The sequence below is a fragment of the Heterocephalus glaber genome, unplaced genomic scaffold (genome assembly GCF_053883595.1).
Source record: "Heterocephalus glaber isolate CG9 unplaced genomic scaffold, H.glaber_assembly_v1.0 deba00000594, whole genome shotgun sequence".
Classification (NCBI taxonomy): Eukaryota; Metazoa; Chordata; class Mammalia; order Rodentia; family Bathyergidae; genus Heterocephalus; species Heterocephalus glaber.
Window position 1 is genome coordinate 29,104,727 of NW_028258151.1, and position 17,255 is coordinate 29,121,981.

The 17,255-nt window shown below is 36.1% G+C and overlaps 1 protein-coding gene across 26 annotated transcripts in view; it reads right to left on the minus strand.

Moving 5' to 3' along the window:
* Positions 1-17,255, minus strand: part of Lrrc4c (leucine rich repeat containing 4C) — a 1,178,862-nt gene that overhangs the window by 696,778 nt on the left and 464,829 nt on the right. The window lies entirely within an intron of this gene.

The following is a 17,255-nucleotide window of genomic DNA, read 5'->3' on the forward strand; positions in this document are numbered from 1 at the left end:
ATTTTTATATTCCATTCTTATCCATGAAATTCATAATCATTCTTTAATACCCAGCTCAAATATTATCTTTTCTGCCCTAAAGGTGCATATCAAAATTAATAACCGTATATGTTCACATAAACTCATTTATTATGAGACTTGTGTACATGTTGCTAGTTCTCTTTCCTTATCTTTGTGCTTTGTAGTCAGAAAAAAATATTTTATCCGTGTGAGAGTGTATTGCCTGTTTTATAATCATCTGTCCTATACATATAATAGAGATTCAAACATAATGTTCATTTTCATCTTACTCTCTCCTGAAGTAAATGAGACATTTAGCACCATTACAAACTAAATGTAAATATTGGGCTAAATGATCCATTCACTTAATACTGGTATAATATACACTACAACACTTTGAAAATTTTTTGCAAGTAAAAATACTTTTTTCCACCTCTAGAGCACAGTGTTTACCTCTCCCAACTGGTCACACATTTTAGTCTCCTCTGATTTTTTCTCTTCCTCTCTTGAATATTAAAATGCACCGTGGCTCACAACTCAACTGCTTTCTTGTTTCTATTAGACCTAATCCTGGGTTATAGATTTAAATATCATTTATATCCATGGGATTACTAAATTAAGGCTTTAGTTTGGATTTCACAGTGTCATACCAGCTATCTTCTTGATGTACACATTTAGTAGACTAATAGGCAATTTACACTTAAAATGTCCAAAACTGAGCTCCCTGCCACCACCAATATGTTTCTTCCTGCCAATTCGTTGCAGGCAATGGCAATTTATTCTCCCATTTTCTCATTCAAAAAGACTTAAAGTCAACTTGATACTATTATTTTCTTCATACCCCTATCAAGTACATTAGAAAAACCACATTACTTCTAATGTGTCTAAAACATGAACACTTTTTTTCTTTCTCTATGTTGAACATTTCGCTCCAAATTAGTGTAAGTTCTCTTAAGTTTTATTGTTGTAGAATCTTGATGGACTATATCCCTTCCTTTTATCTATTCTCAAATAGCAGGCAGAGTGGTCCCATTAAAATGCAAATTTGATTACTTTTCTCTGCTTAAAATCTTAAAGTAACTTCCACCTTACTGTAATAAATGTTAAAAGCACTAAAAAGATCAATGAAGTCATACATAATCTTGTTTTGTGTTAGCACTCAGACCTCCAGCCCCTTACTCTGCCTATACTATAACAGTCTTCTTGCTGTTGCTCAATAACCCAAGAATGTTTCATTCAGTATCCTTTGCTTTGCTTCTGCTCTTCCATCTCCCTGAAAGACTCTTCCCCTAATCCAAGTGAATCTCTTGATTACCTCCACTGGCTCTTTACTGAAATTCATTCATTCTCTCAATAAGATCTTCTCTACTTGGCAAGTTAAAATGTGAAATCCTCTACTTCTATCCTTGTTACCATTAAATTTTCTTTGCAGCACTTATTGCCATCTTAGAAACAAACTGTTTCTCACATAGCCTTTTAAAATTGTCCTTCTCCTGCATTACACAAGAATACTCCACGAGGATGAGAAATATCATCAGGTTTATCCAGTGCCTTGAACTATCATGACACATGGTAGACCCTTGCATATATTTGGTTTATGGAAGAAGTTATTGCAAGCTGATTGCTAAGTAATTTGTCAATATTATTGGACCCAAAACTTAGTAGTTGTCCAGCTTCCTCAACTGTTATGTGAAGGAGAACTGCATCATTTTATTATTGCTTTCATCTCTATCTATCCTAACAAATCAGATTCCTGCTTAATTCAGAAAAAGGTTACTGTTTTCCAAAATGAAAGTATATTTGGGTGATTTACTTTTATAAGTAATTAAAAAGTCACTGAATAAATGAGTTTCTTTATTTGACCTAAGAAAATCAAAAGTCTAGTTCTGTTCCACCACATTTTAGATATTTAACTTCATTCTAAGTATCAGATCCTCAGCTGTAAAACTGAAATAATTTATCTCAGTCACTTCCACAGGGGGGCTGAGTACATAAAAGGAGGCAATCAATAAAAATGTGATTTGAGGATCAAAAACTACTAAATATGGCATGCCAATTTGAATATATAAAATAGTTGACACATACCTCAACCGTCATACAAATCGTATATTTCCATTTGTATGTAAAGCTTATGTTTCAGAGGTGAAGTTTCAGTAGGTGCCTGACCTAGCTTATAAAGCTAATTTGTGGTGGCTCTTGTACTAATGCTGTGTCTTTTGAACTGTATAGTTGGATATTTCCCAACATCATATTATTAACTGTCTAAAATAGCCAACATATTCAGCCTGATATAGAGCTAGGAAATTTTCACATTCTAATAATCATAATCAAATTAATAATCATAATAAAGTATCTAACACTTTTGAACATTATGTATTATGCAGTACTCTAAGTGCTTACCACCTATTATCGTATTTAATTATCACATGATTATATATCATTACAGTTGTGACTGTAATCTTCTCCATTTTAAAATGGAAGAATAGAATCAAGATATTAAGCAATTTGGGAAATAAAAATAGTCAGGGGACAATATGTACAGGTTCCACTTCCCCAAGATGAATGTAACTATTATGTATTACTAATATATAACAACAATTTTAAAAGATTTGAAAATCAAATTAATAATAATAATAATAATAATAATAATACTTTGCACAAGGACTCACAACCTGTAAGAAAGAAACCAGCCTGCCAACTTATACTTTGTACATTACAGTTCTGAGAACGGAAACAAAGTTTAATTCAAAGCTGAGTTTATGTCATCAACACAGTAGTGTATCAAAAAGTTATCTTCTAACAGAAAATTTTAGGAATATATGGAAACAATTTTAAACAAATTTAAAAACAAATAACTGATACTAGGGTAACATTCTGGAGGTCCTGGTTGTTTTACTGTAACTACTTAGTTGAGAAACACTGTTTTCCCCAGTAATTCTTTTTTCTTTGTAACCCCATCTGTGCGACTGTGAACTGCTTTATTGAAATGTTGGAAAGTAATAGCAGTGATTCACTTTGTGATTATCAAGAGCCAGTTATGAAAAAAATCAATCTAATTGGAAACACCACTGCCTGAAGTCACTTTAAGAAAATCACTTGAGGATGTTCTTTTGATTGCAATCTTGCATTGGAAGAAAGGGGCAAAGATGAATGAACAGGTCCATGTCTTCCTCGTATTCTGACAGTTCATTTTTTTTTTTTTTCCTGATATACAGCTATTCTGTCAGGAAAATACCCAATCTCCCTCTGACCTTTCTCCATTTGGGTGAGAGTGCTACAATGATTCTGAACAGTCACAGAGAGGAGATCCAAGAGAAAATGAAGGATATTTTGTAGATAATTCATTCTGCTTGACAACAAGCTGAGCCGCAATTTTAGAGTATGCCTGTCTCATACCAAGTATAGACATGGAACAAATTATCATCTTTAGAGTCACAATCATGATAGCAGATAGTATGCATTGAACACACACCCTGTGCTGACTTTGTTTCATTTTGATTTTGTGCTGTGTAGATTAATTTGGAAACATATTTATCAATTTGAGCCAGTTAGAACATCTTCTTATGCAGATAAACATGACATCCTTAAAAATGTAAACCAGAGGAGGCAGTTTGGAGCAAACTCAAAGGAGTTCAAGAGTTGGTCCCAGACAATAAAACTAATATCCTAGCTGGAGAACTTCTACCTGCCACCCCACCAATGTTCTCATGAGATTGTTCTGGTCCCTACATCAGCTTAATTCCTTTATCTTAAAGGTAGGGAAGATTGCATTCATTCCATGGTCATCTCCAAATATCAAATACCACCCTGTAATGATTCTTTCAAAAATATGTTTTAAAAACATAATCTGGAACTAATAATATGCCACAGTGTTACTAAAGTTGAGGAGATGGGCCCATATAGGGCTGGGGCAAGTAGATAAGTTATCATCCAGAATTAATATCATATTTATGTAATTACACAATGTTATAGAAGCTTAGTTATGAGATAGTATCAAGTAAAAAAGGAAAGTTCACAATCATGTATTTTTATTATTATGAATATATATTCATATTTGCCTATATGCAAGGAGTAGTTAGACGAATACAGAACAACTTTCTCATGATTTGTTGGGTATGGTATAAAACTGGGCAATATTTTAATACTGAACGACATTAATGTTCTTTGTTGTTTTTTTTGGGGGGGTACCTGGGATTGAACTCGGGACCTTGTACTTGTGAGACAGATGGGAGCACCACTGAGCTAAATTCCCGGCCCCATTAATATTATTTTTACAAAATTGTTTATGGTAGGAATGATGAACAAGATTTAATTTTTAAAAATAGCTGATACAATTCTGAAATTCAAAGAGATGATTTCATTTTGGGGCTTAGGAATATATGTCCAAAAATTATCTCCTCAACGCTATTTAAAAATAAATCCTAAGAACGACTTTCAAATCCTTACATCTTTTTGCAGAGTCATAAATCCTACCACACATGCTTCTTAGTAATTAACTCTGAAGTGCTCAATTTTTCCCATTAGAAATCATCCTAATGTAAATGATGAATAGCTTAAAAATGAAAACTGCCTTTATTTATGCATTTGCTCAGTCATTCACTCATTCATTCCTCCATTTATACAATGTACATAAACCTCTCACTGTGTTAAAGACACTATTTTAGATGCAAGGAATTCAAAAGAAAATAAATAGCTGGGTTTGTACCTAGCTCTTCCTAGCAGTACAGAGCTAAATGAATTTAGTGGTATGGAAAGAGAAAAGGCTCAAAAAGGCTGGGAAATCCATTTGTTCTCCTAGTTCTAAATGAACATACTCAGGAGTGGAGAAAGATGGCTGAGCCTTGTTTCTGTGTTGTCTTCCAACATTAAAGTTTCCAGAATAAAATATGTGGCATAGAATACGTTAGACATAGTTTTCCAGTGCAGCTACTTTCATCCAATCACCTAGGTTTAGCAGACTGTATAAATCAGGACGGCAGGACCTTGTTTCCCCACTCTGTCCCACACAGCAAGATCCATAAGGGTTGCTGGGTGTGGTGGTACACCCCTGTAGTTCCAGCACGCAGGAGGCTGAAGCAGGAGGATCGCCGTGAGTTCAGGGCTGGCTTGGGCTACTTAGAGAGTTTGAGGCCACCCTGACTACATAGCAAGACCCTGTCTCAAAACAAAGATTCACAAGGGTCCGAACAAGTCAGAACACATCCAAAAGTGCCCGATGACTACATGACGGAAGTGAATCAGATTTGGTCCTGTCTCACAAAAGACATTCATTATGTGCCTAATGGTAATCATTTACAAAGCACCTACTATCTGGCAAACATAGAATACACACTGCTCTTATAACCATATTACCATGGCTCCTTCCCTTTTTCTTTACCTTAACTTTATTCAGTTTTCTGATCTGTAAAACCGTGATAATAATAGCACTTCACTATTGAGGTTATTATGAGATTCTTAATATAAGTAATATAAATTCTTAATATAATTCTTAATATAAGTAGAGTGCTTATGAAAAAGCTTAGACACCCTGTCTGAACCACACACATTTACGATATCATTATCTGAACTTCATAGCAACACCTTGAAATAGATTTTATTACCTACTCTTTACAGAGGAAGAGATACTACAAGATCGCTAAGTAATTTGATCAAAGACCCACATTACTGAATCATTGAATTAAAAATGTTTTTCCAATTTGTTCCTCCTCCTATCTCCTTGCCTATATTTATTGATCAGACTCCAGTGAATTCCTCAAAGAGATTGTCAGTAAATTGATTCAAGAGCATCCCTTTACTAGTTTTATCAATGATCTTCTTCAATGTCTATTTCTGACATTTAAAAAAAATCTAATTATTTTATTCCCCCCTGGCTTAAAACCTGAGTAGTTCTCTAGTGCCCTCAGAGGAAACTGCAAGGTTCTTAGAAGAATATTTTATACTGTGCACAAATAAAAACAAAATACTTCCCTGACTCAAACTTGAGTCAGAACTCTAAACAATTAAATTTAAATTAGTCCAAAACTAAGAGCAGATGTGGATTTAAAGCATAAAAGATCTTAATTTTAGTTGTACAATGAACCCCATTTTGTTTTATTTCACTGATCCTTAACATTTCATTTGGGAAATGGGGATCCTAACAGTGAACATGGCTTCACATCTTTTTTGCACATTATATATATTCATTAAGTGATTTTACTATTGGCAGTGTTCATTATGGAAAGCTGAAAATGTTTATCTTTATAACTCCAAAAAATAGCCATCTAACAAGGTAGAGAAGGAGAAAGAACAGGAAATTGGTTAAGAAGTCTACAATTCACTAGGTCTTAGAGTAGAAGAACAAGCACACAACACATTCAGATCACATATTAGTTGATTCCAAGAAATCTCAAGAATGAAAAATTTAATTCAGACAAAGAATAAAACTGTCTAGATTCAACAAGGATGAGAAATTTCAGATTAGTCTGTCAAATCAGTGTAAGTGTAAGGCTGGTAAAAGCAAAAGCAATTAAAAATGAGATACTTAATTATTTTTCAATGATACAGTAACAAAAATATAAATAAAGCCTGAACTTACCAAGATAAAATAAAAAAAATAATAATTTTTCTTATAATATACGTTAAGGAAGTTTGTGGCAGATTTGCCAAAAATACATAGAATCATTCTAGACTGTACTCCTTACTTGAAAAGTTGAGAATCATTCTGATTTTATAGCTCTCCAAGAATATACTTTCTTCCCACTGAATGCCTTCATATAAATTTTACACATGCTTCTGTTAAATATAGGTTAACTGACAGATTATTTTAAAATGCTCACAGTAATTAATCAAGGCTGTTTCATTTAGTGATGAGAGATATTCAATGATATTTCAAGATTGGTTAAATTAAGATTATAAGCATGCAAACTCACTTGAACTCAGGAAAATATTTTGGGCATGGGAAAGCTAAATGTAAAATTCGGAAACACAAATTTAGTGTTAGCGACACTAAGCTAACTTTCAACTGTCTTCCAACTGATGGGCAGAATTGCTTGAGAAGTATACACTTAGTTCAGCTTGAATTGACCTAAATAATTTCATGTTATGGAATCTCCTCCTTTTAGCATTAATTTATCCAAACACTTATTAAAAACTACGCACCAAGAAGGGTACTCAATATGAAACATAAAATATATAACATAATACTTTTCTGAATTATATAGGGCCCATAATCTGAGTAGGAAATAGAGATAAGAAAAACAATGAATGCAGTGTTTTATTTAGGTAATATGTATGTACAGAGGATAAAGAAATCACAAATATGGCTATATGAGTTCAGGAATCAAAAAGTAGGCACAAGAAGGGATAACATACATAACCAGCTCATTGGGAGAAATTCTTATTAATGATTAGGGAAAGTAAGCATAAAGAAGGGGGTTTCCTACTATAGTATAAGTCAGATACCTGTAAATGAAAAACAAAGAACCGAAATTTGATTGAAAGAGTCCCAGAAAGGTTCAAGTAGCCAATGGGAGCCCTTGAGCTGAAGTTGTACACGAAAAAGAGTCAGGTATTTCACAGGAATGGGTCTGATCCAGTAGCAGTCATTGGCTGGAAACAGCTCATAAAGTAACACAGCATAGCAGCAAAATCTCATTGGCTACAAAGAGCAATAATTGGGTTATCAGATAATCATGCTCCCAGCAACAATAGTGAGGGCTCCCTTTCAGGACTGCCACCCTGGGAGTGGTTAGTTTCCTTGTGAACCAGGACTTCAGAAAATGTTGCAGCTTTAACAAATGAACTGGAAATCACAAAATGGACAAGGTAAAGCAAGGACATCTCAGGTTTGAACTCATATAGTGAGTCCTAGCCCAGTGTAGTAATGGTGGTCAAATTATAAGTGATGCCCTAGGGATGGAGTGATGCCCATTGGCCTTGCCAAGCAGAATGCCAAGCAGAATGCCAAGACAGAGGTAGGTTTCAAACCAGACAGAGCAAGGTGAGTTCTACAAAGTTGTTGGCTTCATCTTGTAGATGATACGGAATCACTGAAGGGATTGATGGTTGAAAGAGACAGTGTGGCATCTGCACTATAAGAGGACTCCTGAAGGACAGATCATGTTCAGACAGCAGATTCCAAGAAATAAAGGAGAGGAAGACATTAGTAATGAATAAAAGGTAGTGTCAGGCAGATCTGAGTTCCAATCCTGACCCTAGCGTGTGCTAACTATATGACTAGAAGAGAGTCAGTCCTCTTCCCAGAGTGTCTAGCATTAATTTCTGCTTCAACTGTTACACAAGTACTTACTCAGAACAGCATATGGGTCCTGCCTATAAAATGAATAGGATCCAGCTTAGGAGTTTAGGGGTGAAAGCAGACACAAACCCACTCTTATCTTCTGGCCCAAGTGTGTGCCTACCAGCCCGTTTGAGATAAGGCTCTGTAAGCCTTGGGCCTTGCTGTTGTTGTGGTTGTTTGTTTGCTTTTTTATTTTGTATTAAATTCTTTTATTGGTACATTGTAGGTATACAACACAATTACATTTCTCATTGGGAATTGTACCTTTACATAATGCATCTTGGTTCTTATTTTTTCCCCATTCCTAGCCCTCCCTTCACCCCCTCCACCCTTCCCTATTTACAAAGACTTTATTTCCATTTTTTTCCATTTCTCATCATTTTTACTTTCCCTTTTTCCCTTTCCCCTGCCCCTCCCACAACCCCTACCCCTTTGGACCTTTTCTTCCCATTTTACATAATCGATTATTCATTCTAATCATTGGTACATTTTAGGTATACAATATAATGACATTCATCATTAGACATTTGCGCCTTTACATAGTCTCTCTTGGATCTTATTTTTCACCCTTGCCCAGTCCTCACTTCAACCTCACCAGTCCTCCGTATTTACAAAGATTTTGTTCCAATTTTTCCATTTTCTCATATTAATCCCATTCCCTTCTATCCTTTCCCCTAGCCCTCCCACTTCCTTCCCCTTTGCCCCTTTTCTTCCTATTTCACATTACCTATTATACATTTAGTCCTTATTTATACTTTCAGTTTCTCACACCAGAGAAACTATTTGGTATTTACACATGTGTGTCCTATTTATTTCACTTAAGAGTATCGCCTCAATGTGCATCCACTTAGCTATAAATGTCTCTAATTTGTCATTTTTTATGGCTGAGTAGTACTCCATTTTATTAAAAAACCACATTTTCTTTATCCAGTCTCCAGTTGATGGGCATTTGGGCTGTTTCCAAGTTTTAGCTATTACAAACTGCACTGCTGTGAACATGGATGCACATATATCACTGTGGTATGATTCTTTTAATTCTTTGGGGAAAATACCCAGCAGTGGAATAGCAGGGTCAAATGTGACTTCCAGTCCTAGTTCTTTGAGGTAACTCCATACTAATTTCCACAGTGCTTGCACCAGTCTACACTCCCACCAGCAGTGGAGCAGGGCTCCTCTTTCCCCACAGCCCCGCCAGCATTTGTTATTGGTTGATTTCATGATAGCAGCCATTCTTTCTGGAGTGAAGTGGAATCTCAGCATTGTTTCCATTTGCATATCTCAAATGACCAGTGATGTTGAACATTTTTTCATGTATTTATTTGCTATTTCTACTTCTTTGTCTGAGAAATGTCTGTTCATTTCAGATGCCCACTTTTGGATTGGGTCTTTAAATTTGGGAGGTCTGATCTTTTTAAGTTCTTTATAGATTCGAGATAGTAGACCTCTGCCTGAGGAAGAGGAGGTGAAGATTTTTTCCCACATTGTGGGTTGTCTCTTCACACTGCTGGTGGTTTCTCTTGCTGTGCAGAAGCCTTATAATAAGAAGAGATCCCATTTGTTGATTGTTTGTGCTAGTTCACAGGCAACTGAGGTTTTGTTCATAAAATATTTTCCTACACCAATGTCTTCAAGGGTTCTACCTAACCTTTGTTCCAACTGGTTCAGAGTTTCTATTTTAATATTTAGATCTTTAATCCATTTTTATTTTAGTTCAGTGCATGGTGAGAGATACAGGTCTAGTTTTAATCTTTGGCAAGTTGAAGCCCAATTTTTCCAGCACCATTTATTAGAGAGGCTATCTTTCCTCCAGTGAGGTTGTTTGGCTCCTTTGTCGAAGATGAGATGGCTGAGTGTGTCTGGCGTCATTTCTGCATCTTTTAATCTGTTCCACTGGTCCTCAAGTCTATTTCTTTGCCAGTACCATGTTGTTTTTATCACAGTACCTTTGTAGTATAGTTGCAGGTTGGGGATTATGATACCCCCTGCCATGTCTCTGTTACCTAGAATTGCTTTTGCTATTCTGGGTCTCTTCTTGCTCCAAATGAATTTTTGGATTGTTTTCTCAAGGTCTATGAAGTATGCTGCTGGGATCTCAATTGGAATTGCATTAAATCTATATAGCAGTTTTGGAAGTATGGACATTTTCACTATATTAATCTTTCCTACCCAGGAGCAGGGGATATCTGTTCATTTTCTGATATCATCTTCAATCTCTCTTTTCAGAGTGCCATAGTTTTCAGAGAAGAGGTCTTTGATTTCTTTCATTTAGGTTGACTCCTAGATATTTCAGTTTTTTGGATGCTATTGTGAAAGGAATTATTTGCCCTATTTCTCTCTCAGTGATTCTGTCATTCATGTAGAGGAAAGCTATTGATTTTTGTGTGTTGACCTTGTAACCAGCTACTTGACTGAATTTGGTTATTAAGTCTAGAAGACTTTTGGTGGAGTTCTTGGAGTTTTCTATAATAGAGTATCATGTCATCTGCAAATAATGACAATTTGAATTCTTCCTTCCCTATCTTTACTCCTTTTATTTCTTTCTCTTGTCTAATTGCTTTGGCTAATGTTTCCAGAACTATATTGAACAAGAGTGGTGATAGTGGACATCCTTGTCTTGTTCCTGATTTTAGTGTGAAGGATTTCAGTTTTTGACCATTTAGTATGATATTGGCTGTTGGTTTTTCATAGATGGCTTCTATCAGTTTGAGGTAGAGACCATCTATTCCAATTTTTTGTAGTGTTTTTATCATAAATGCATGTTGGATTTTGTCAAATGCTTTTTCTGCATCTATGGAGATAATCATATGGTTTTTGTCCTTGGCTCTATTGACATACTGTATTACATTGATTGATTTTCGTATATTGAACCATCCCTGCATCCCTGGGATGAATCCCACTTGATCAGGGTGTATGATCTTCTTGATGATTTTCTGCATTCTGTTTGCCAGTATCTTATTAAGGATTTTTGCATCTATGTTCATTAGTGAGATTGGCCTATAGTTCTCTTTTTCAGTTGGGTCTTTCTCTGCTTTGGGGATCAAGGTGATGCTTGCTTCTAGGAATGAATTTGGGAGTATTACTTTCCTTTCAATTTCATTGAAGAGTTTAAACAGTAGTGGTAGCAGTTCCTCTCTAAATGTCTTGTAGAATTCAGCAGTGAAGCCATCAGGGCCTGGGCTTTTCTTAGTTTTTTATTACGTTTTCAAATTCATTGGTTGATATTGGGTTGTTTAGAATTTTTAGGTCTTCGTTCAACTTTGGTAATTCATATGTATCTAGGAATCTGTCCATTTCTTCTGTGTTGTCCATCTTATTGGCGTATAGGTTCTGGAAGTAGGTATTGATGATCCTCTGGATTTCTGCTGGGTCTGTTGTAATTTCACTCTTTTCATTCCTAATTGTGTGGATTTGGGCCTTTTCTTTCCTTTTTCTCAAAAGGTTGGCTAAAGGTTTGTCAATTTTGTTGATTCTTTCAAAGAACCAACTCTTGGCTTCATCGATTTTTTTATATTGTTCTCTTAGTCTCCACTGCATTGATTTCTCCTCTGATCTTTCTAATTTCCTCCCTTCTATGAGCTTTGGATTTGTCCTGCTCTTCTTTTTCTAGAAGCTTGAGGTTCAGCATCAGGTTGTTTAATTGGGCTCATTCTGTTTTCCTAATATGTGTATTCACTGCTATGAATTTCCCACATAGGACTGCTTTCATTGTGTCCCATAGATTCTGATATGTTGTATTGTCATTGTCATTTAATTGAAGGAACTGTCTGATTTCTTCTTTAATTTCCTCTGTGACCCACTGGTTATTCAGAAGTGTGCTGTTCAATTTCCACATGGTTATGAAATTTTTCCAGGTTCTTTTGCTATGGATCTCCAATTTCATCGCACTATGGTCTGATAATATACAGGGGATAACTTCAATTCCTTTGCACTTACTTAAACATGTTCTATGTGTGAGTATGTGGTCTATTTTGGAGAATGACCCATGTGCAGCTGAGAAGAATGTGTATTCTGATTTTGTGGGGTGGAAAACTGTGTAAGCATCTGTTAAGTTCATTTGTTCAAGAGTTCGATGAGTTCTAGTATTTCATTACTTACTTTTAGTCTAGTTGATCTATTTATTTGTGACAGTGGGGTGTTGAGTTCCCCCACTACAATTGTATTAGTCCATATATGACTTTTCATGTCCATTAGTATTTGTTTTATATAGTTGGGTGCACTCATGTTTGGTGCATAGATATTTATGATTGTCATTTCTTCCTCTTGGATTGTTCCCTTTACAAGGATGTAGTGTCCTTCTTCATCTCTCTTAATCAGTGTTGGTTTGAAATCAACTTGATCTGCAAAGAGGATAGCTACTCCTGCTTTTTTTCAGGTTCCTGTCACATGGAGTATTGTTTTCCACCCTTTAACTTTCAGTCTATGAGTTTCCTTTTGAATTAAGTGTGTTTCTTGTATGCAGCATATTGTTGGATTTTGCTTCTTGACCCATTCTGCCAGTCTATTTCTTTTGATTGGTGAATTGAGACCATTAACATTGATGGTTATAACTGAAATGTATTGACTTGTCATTGCCATGACTTTTTCTTTTTGTTGGGTTCTCCCCCTTTATATTTAATTTCTTGTCATGCCAGATGGGTTCATTCTACTTTGCTTCCTGGGGTTGTGATCCTCAATGTCTGTTCCTAGGATATTGTGTAAAATTCTTTGGAGGGCTGGTTTGTTATTCACGAAGTTCCTAAGGTGCTCTTTGTCATGAAAGTATCTTATTTCTCCATCCATTTTGAAAGATAGTTTTGCAGGGTACATCAATCTGGGTTGGAGGCTGTTTTCTTTTAGGGCTTGGAATATGTCACTCCAAGCTCTTCTTGCCTTGATGGTTTGTGTTGAGAAGTCTGCTGTGATTCTGATGGGCTTTCCTTTGCATGTGATTTGTTTCTTTTCTCTCACTGCTTGTAGAATTTTGTTCTTCTGTTGGATTTCTGTAATCCTAACTATTATATGCCTATGTGTAGATCTTTTTGGTTAAGGTTAGCTGGAGTCCTATATGCCTCACTTATCTGTATGTCAAGCTCTTTTCCCCTGCTTGGGAAGTTTTCTGCCATTATTTCTGTGAAGAGATTTTTTTATGTCATCTCCACTCTCTCCTGTTTCTTCATTGAGCCCAATCAGTCTTTTGTTATTCTTTTTTGCATCATCTAGCAGCTGCTGGATTGATTTCTCATGTTCCCTTATAATTTTGAAGCAATTTTTCTTTTCCTGGTCACTAATTGCAATCTTATCTTCTATATCTGAAATTCTGTCCTCACATTGGGTCATTCTGCTGTGTAGACTTTCAATGGAGTTTTTCATGTCCTGAAAATCTATTTGCATCTGTTTTATGGATTCCATTTGTTTCTTATGTTGGGATTCCATCATGTTCCTGAGCTTCTCTCTGGACCAGGAGCAGTGGGATAGTTGCTCAGAAGCCCCTCCCTCTGGGCCAGGAACAGTGGGACTCAGTACCTTGGTCTGGTGGTCTGGTGTCCTCTGCGTCTTTGTAGTGTGGAATCAGGTGGCTGCCTGTCTGCAGTGGGATGATTTGGTGTCTTCCATGCGACTCAGGACCTGAGTAGGGAGTGCACAGACCTGCTTGTCTGCAGCGGGCTGATTCAGTGTGTTCTGTGCAACTCAGGACCTGCCTGTCTGCAGTGGGCTGATCTGTTTGTTTGCTTTAAATAAACTGGTACATGTTTCCTCATGGAGTTGTTCTCTATGAAATACTGTATACAGGCAAAGTTTTAGCTCACTCACTGTGCATAAAATGTTCCAATAACTAATAGCCCAATAACTGGACACCTGTAATGTTTTGTTTCCACAGCTCCTTGCCAGGCAGTTGATCCCTCCATCCCGGACTTTAGAAGAGCGAATTAACACTTGAAGAGTTTAAGTACTTGGCTCACAGTCACCCTCTGAGTGACCATCCTAGGTGGTAATTCTCACTGCCTGATTTCATAACCCATATTCACAACCACTCTTCTCCATTACCTTCTCTTCCAGCACTAAGCAGTGCAATCTGCCTGCCAAAGAAAAGGCAATTCAAAGAATTCATTTGTTGGGTATGGTTGGGCTTCCTTGTATTATTAGGATATTTTAAAACTGAATTAGAGATCATTTAAACAAAGCTTCCTAATTTTCCCCAAGAGGTTTTATCCAGTTCATTTAAATAGGATATTGCAACTACACACAGATTGTAATGTAAAGTTGTATTCTCTAATTTGAAATTCACTTTAGTGAGGGACTAGGTAGGTAAAAATGATGAAATACTTTTTTTTCCCCCTCAAAACTATCTACCTTTTGTGGATCTACTTTTTTTGAGTTCTTCATGTATTCTATGTATGAATCTTTTGTTTAAGGAATTGCTGGCATTTTTTTACTATTCTGAAAGTTGTCTTTTCACTCTGTTGTTTATTTTGTGAAGAAGTACAAATGGACAATAAATACATGAAGAAACTTTCAAAATCTCTGGCCATTAGAGAAGTGCAAATTAATACTGGGATTCCACATTACCTCAGAAAGAATGACCATTGTCACAAAAACCCAAATAATAACAAATGTTGGGGAGGCTGCAGGGACAAAGAAACCCTTCTACATTGTTGGCAGAAATGTAAACTAGTACAACCACTATGGAAATCAGTATGGATATTCCTCAAAAAACTAAAGTTAGAAATTCCATTTGACTCAGCTATTCCCCTTCTAGTTATCTTACTACGAGAGTTAAAGGCATCATATTACAATGATACATGCATGCATACACATGTTCATAACAGCACAATTCATAAGAGCTAAATCTTGGAAGTGGCCTATATAGCCATCAACAAATTAGTGGGTGAAATATGTGGTATGTATGCACCATGGAATACTACTTTTTCATTCAGAAAGATAAATTTGAGTCATTTGTAGAGAAATGGATGCATCTTGAGACCATAATTTTATATGACATAAATGAGACACAGAAAGTTAAATATCACAGGATTTCTCCTATAAGAGAAACTTATAGTAAAAATAAGGAGCAAAATAAGATAATAGGAAAGAGGGAGATAGATCATTTTCAAAGGGGAAGGTGACCAAGTGATGGATGGATGGGAGAGGAAAGTGAAACGCAATCAAGAAAAGGGACTGTGCTGTGTTATTACCTGTATCAACCCCATACAGGGAACATAAATATTATTTATTTAAAATATGTACAAAAGTAAGGGGGACAAGAGATGAGTGAGTGAAGAAGGATGAAAAGGAAGAATTACCTGTACTAACTTCCCATAAGGAATGGAAACACTATGTACTACACATATGTACTAATAAACTATAAAAAATAAATAAAAACATCTACCTATCTGGAGAAGTTTCTGGAATGTTTCCATAATTTAATGTCTTCATTCTAAAGAGAAATGTATTTAACATTCTACTCAGAGTGACCTTGCCATAGATAATTAAAACCTATAGAAAACTGATCTACTAGATTGGGTCCACAGAGATTAGACCCAAAGCCAGCCACCATGTGACAGGTCCCTTCCCCCATTTCTTCTTTCAGAGAAAAAGCAGACATGGTTTTAATCCAGGACCTGGTATATTTCTTTTTATACCAAATACTTACATTCACCGAGCTTCAATTTTCTTAACCAAAAGAATATTATGATAAGGTTGCCTTAAGCAGTGAAAGCAAACACTTATCATTGTGTCTAGCACCTATTAAGAAGTGTTAAAGCTTTCATTATTAATATTTGTATTTCAGAACTAAAAATATTCACAGATGCCAGAGTATTAGATGTGGACCATAGAGCTATGGAGGGAAGATAATTTATCCTCATCCATTAGTTGTGCGATTTTTATTTTCAGAAATAACTTAGCTGACCTCCCCGAAAAGTAGATCACCTTCAATAATGAAGCTTACAAATCTGCAAGACTTGCAGAACACAGACACATTTTCTTCAACTGTGTTGGAAAGAAGGTGAAAACAAAATGCCTTTGCCATCATGAAACTCACAAATTGAAATGACTTGAAGTTTGCTGACTTTATCAACAGTAGTCTCCTCTGGACAATTTGGACAGAACTTCTGTCTCCTAGAAGCACTTCTTGAGGAAGTGGTGCTGGAAAAATTGGGTTTCAACTTGTCAAAGACTAAAACTAGACCTATATCTCTCACCATGCACTAAACTAAAATCGAAATGGATGAAAGATCTAAATATTAAAATAGAAATGCTGAATTGGCTGGAACAGAGGTTAGGTAGAACCCTTGAAGACATCGATGTAGGAAAAGATTTTATGAACAAAACCTCAGTTGTCCGTGAACTAGCACAATCAACAAGTGGGATCTCTTCTTACTAAAAAGCTTCTGCACAGCAAGAGAAACCACCAGCAGTGTGAAGAGACAACCCACAATGTGGGAAAAAAATCTTCACCTACTCTTCCTCAGACAAAGGTCTACTATCGCGAATCTATAAAGAACTTAAAAAAATTAGACCTCCCAAATTTAAAGACCCAATCCAAAAATGGGAAGTGAGGAGTTCTTGATGTGACTGCCCTTTTGCCCTTCTGGAAGGACTAGAGATGCAGAAAGAAGAAAGGAGAGGAGACCTCTCTTTGTCCTCCCAATGCTTCTGCAAACACTGCATGGGATGGATCCAATCACATGAGCATTTCCTCCTGAAATGCTGCTCCAGAAAAGACCATTTTGCAAGGCCTGGGAGCAAAGGCCAGACTGCAGGTATCTCCCTGTGGTTGGTAATATTAGTCCGGGCATTAATATTTACCAGTTCAACATTAGACTTGTCCTTTGTCAGAAATGAGGAATCACAAGTTTGAAAATTATAGCCTTTCTGTCTTTCTTATTCATCCAAGCTTACATATTATATTCTCAGTGTCACTATGTAAGGTGAATCTCCTATTAATGCCCATTTTTCCATTGTAATAGTCAAATTTTCCACAGTGTGTGCACCTTCC